The sequence below is a fragment of the Grus americana genome, chromosome 12 (genome assembly GCF_028858705.1).
Source record: "Grus americana isolate bGruAme1 chromosome 12, bGruAme1.mat, whole genome shotgun sequence".
NCBI lineage: Eukaryota > Metazoa > Chordata > Aves > Gruiformes > Gruidae > Grus > Grus americana.
Genome location: NC_072863.1, coordinates 21,520,289 through 21,524,657, shown reverse-complemented (window position 1 = coordinate 21,524,657; position 4,369 = coordinate 21,520,289).

Genomic DNA, 4,369 nt, shown 5'->3' with positions numbered 1-4,369 from the left:
CCTCCGCCACCGCCTCCGCCCCGCTCCGCCCCGCTCCGCACGATCGGCCCCGGTGCCGGCCGTGGGGACCCCAGCTCCCTCCCTTATAACTTTGGGGTTGGTTTTTGGGGTTCGGGGTTTTTTTTTGATAAATACCTATTTTTCCCTAGTTTTGCAGCCTAGACTTGCCATAAGCTGAGGGTTTAGACCATCCGGATGGAAATCCTTCAGTTGGCAAGATTAAGAGCTGAAAGGATGCTCCGGTACGAAGGGGAGCGGTTTGTGCATCGTCTTCTCTGGTTTTGGCATTGCCACCGTCTCCTTCGTGCTTCCTCTGCGCCCCGTGATGCCCTTGGGTCTCGCCGCGGCGTCGCCCGCTCGCAGGCAGGACCACACGAGGGTGATGACCTGGCTGGTAGCTGAGCCCAGGAACCGGAGCAAGGAAACCCTCGTCCTCCCCAGCGCACCGCTCTTACCAACTGCTATCGCCCGAGGATTTTCGGTCCTCTCCTTGGTCATGCCCCAGAGCCGGCGCTGGACCATACCGAGATGCCATTTGATGCGAACGCTTGCAAGGGCTTCGTCTCATCGTTTGGGGGTCTCTGGCAGTGGGGCTGGAGGTCTGATGCTGCTACTTCCAAAAGAGCCCCTTTCTTTTCATAGCCCATGGGTGCCGCTTGGTCTCAGACCATGTCAAAGCCTTCCGCTGGAGCTAGCAGAACCCAAGTCTGGGTGTCCAGAAACGACTGCGCCGCAGGGCTCTGCCCTTCCCAGGCCACCCCAGCCCACGCAAACCCCTCGCCTGCGCTCTGTCCATGCTCCAGCCCCAGTGACCAGCAGGGATTTTCCAGGCTGGCCAAGGAAGGACACAAATGACTTGCTCAGGGGCTGGGACTGCGGGAAAATGATACGGCTCTGCCTGTGCCAGCGGCGCGTCCATGCCAGGGATGCTGGTGGAGCCACGGCAGGCTCTGGTGACCCCCTACCCCCTCCCCAATCCCCTGACCATGCCTCTGCCCAGCCGGGGCAGCCAAGGAGCAGCTCCGGGCAGCAGAGCAAGGCACCGCACAGAAATAGCACATTGCTGTAAACCCAGCTGCTACTAGAGGGCAGAGTGAGCCAGGCAAGACAGGTTTTTTAGCTGTGCGAGGAACTGGGATGTGGGAAACTGTGTTTGCTTCCCCTTTCCCCTTCCACTGAGGCGTGTGGGGGAAGAGGGAGAACTTCAGCAGAACGAGGGATGATCTGTGACCTGGTTTGAGGTTTGGAGTGGGGTGACTCATGCTTTGATTTTTTTTTTTTACGGAGTGCTCCAGGGCTGGATTAAGCCGTGTTTGTAAGGAAGGCACCACAGCGAGCACCGTGGAGGCAGCGGGGCCAAGCTCCCTGTGTTCCCCAGCACATCAGGCTGCTGCACCCCCAGCCCTGAGCGCTGCTGCGACTGCTCCCGGTCCTCATCGAGAAGAGAAAACAAGAATGGGTGCATGGCGAGAGCATCCCAAAAGGGACAGCTGCTTTCTCCTGCTAACTCCCTAGGCTGGACCTAGGGGTCTGCCATAAGGCTGTGTCCCACCCCAGTGCCCATCTCTTTTGCAGGCAGGAGCTTTGACGTGCCCGGAGGTGCAGGTCTGCGGCTGTGCCCTTGCACCAACCCCACGTTCCTTGGGTGGCTGGGGCAGCTTGGCCGCTCAGGCTGGCTGCTTCGGATTCAGCCAGAACATCCTTGGCGGGCTGTGCTGTCCCTGTGCTGCTGCATGAGCTGGTGCTACCGGAGGTCTTTTCATCTCAAAAAATGAAGTAAAAGTTTTCCCTGACCCTAGCAGGGCCAGAAGCATAGCCGGTCGGGGTGAGACGAGCTGATGCTCCCTCCCAGGACCGGCGCAGCCTGTGTCAGCACCACCTTGTCCCAGGGACAAGCCCCTCTGCCATGGCCTGAGTCTGAGCCAAGAGCTGCCCGATCCCGCCTGCAGCCACCGGTCACATCCAGCCCTTGCTTGGAGCAGCTCCGGGGCTCTTTGTGCTGCCGGGGCTGGCAGGAGCAGGTCGGCACGTCATGAACCTGCAAACTGCCAGGAGCAAATCCGCTGGGTGTCACAACTGCCTCGGGCCTCAGCCCCAGGAGCCCCTGGCCCACCTCCGATACCGCCTGGGTGAGCATCGTCGCAGCCCCTGCGCACGCCTGAGCTCGGAGGGCGCAGGCAGCAAGCAGGCAGCGCGCCTGGGGTGCCCCATGCAGCTTGGCCATCTGGTCCATGCCGTGGGGACGGGCAGAGAAAGGCAGCGCACTGCTCCTCTCAGCAGATAGATGGAGAGCCAGGGAGCATCAGCTCCACTCCTGTGCGCGGGGGGACCTTTGCTGTCTCACCGCACCCTCAGGTGGCGGCCAGGCCACGCGCTAGGGGACATTTTGGCAGACGGTCTGTTGACGGGAGGTCCTTGCAGCTCCTCTTTGCCTCTTTCCCAACTCGACAGATTAGGAACGTCTCTTTCCGTGCCCACCGCGGAGCTGTGGGAGGGGATGCTTTGTGCCTGGTTTCTCTGCCAGTGCCAGGGGTGCTGCCGTGCGGTTCAGGAAGGGTGCGGGCAGGCAGCAGCACCCGCAGAGCTACGCAGCACCCTCAGCCCAGGGCCGGCCTCTGCCCAGGCTCTTCCCAGCTCTGCGCGGCAGGCGTGGGGTTTTTACCCAACCTTTTTTCCTTTCCTACTTGCAGGTTGGGTCTTAGACCAGCAGTGCCCTCCTGCTCGAGCTCAGCTGCACTGATGCTTCTCTGCTCCCAGAGCCGCTCGCCCTGGAGATGTTTGCCCCGACTTGGCTCTGGGCCGTGGGGCAGGAGTAGGCAGCCCTCCGGCCACGCAGCTTGTTGGAGATGCTCCGGGCTTGCCACGAACAGCGTGGGGCCAACCTCCTGCAGCGCTGGAGCTGGGAGGTGCCCCCCAGCCTCCAAACCGCGGAGCTGATGGGGAATTCGCTCTGTCCCTGGATAAACTACGCAATTATCAGTTACTACGGCTAATTAACGAACCATGGGAACAACTTATCCTGGGGGCACATCCACAAATGTCTCTGCTAGCCATGCCCTGAACACCTCGGGGTTTTAGACTACTTGGGGTCAATGGTGGCTCCCGCATTGGTGGCTCCCGCATTAGTGGCACTGGGGACAGACAGGCGTGCGCTGGCACAGCGGCGCGGGGGTAAGCACCCAGCCAAAAACCCCACAACTCCAACCCTCCATCACACTCCACTCAGCAAACCAAACGCTGTGCATCTGGAGTCAGACGCCGGGAGGCTGCCAAAACCCAGCTGCTCTTCGGTTTGGGTCGCAGACCCCAGCCGGCGCAGGAGGAGGTGCCGGGTGCCGTGCCGCCGCTGCACATGCTCGCCTCCCGCACGGGCTGCTGCAAGGGGTGAGGTAATCCTGGGTAATTCCTGACTTCCATGGAAATGCCTCCAGGCCGCGATGATTATCGCTGTAATTAGCCTCTCTGATTTTTCTTGGTGTTCTATAAAATATTAATTTACAGCTGGATCCTTGCCTCCTTTGTGCGCCGGCTTGAGTTCTTCCCGTCAGCAGAGCATCTCTGGCATCTCTCGCCGAGGTCCTGCGGGGTTACGTGGCAGAGCTGGGGCAGCTGCTGGCAGCTGGACGGTGGTTTGGGTTGGTGGCTCCGGCCAGGAGCTCCCACTTCCCCACAGGAACATGCTCTTGTAGCTCCTGTTTTAAAGGAAAGGCTCAAAACCAGTGAAGCACTCTCTTCACACCTCTATCACCTGGACAGTGAAGGCGAGCAGGCAGCTAAACCGCTCCAGAAGCCCTTTAATACAACATAGATCCATCAAGTTGCTCCATTTGGGCCAGAAATAGCATTTTTGCTCAACTGCATGGTAAATCAGGTAAGGCAGGCTGGGTGGCTGAGCTGGACCGCATTCCCCCCCAGCCTGCAGCCGCTGGAGTGAACACGGCGGTGCCATTTCCACCACCAAAACGAGGGCAAATGCGGAGCTCGACGGCACATCACGCCCTGAAAACCCACCGCTCACGCCAGCACTTTTAGGTTGCTTCATCTTCCAGCCGAACGAAGTAGAATCGATTTTAATCTCGCTAACGAGGCGGAAAATGCCGCCTCTAATATTTTGATCCTAAACATTGGGAAGGTCAGGCAGCGAAAGGACGCCACGGTGCGCATTTTGCCTTGGCCGGGCGCAGCGGCCGGCAGCCCCGCAGTGCTGCCTACGGCTCGGCTGCCTGCCGGCGGGGTTGGGCTCCTCTGAAGGCAGCACCAGCGGCGCTGCGAGCCCTGGTACTCTCGCTGCCTTCTCGTTGTGACAAGGTTTGGGTGCCAGACCCCGTGTCCCGGCATCGCTGCCAGTGGGTGACGGCTGCCATGTCCC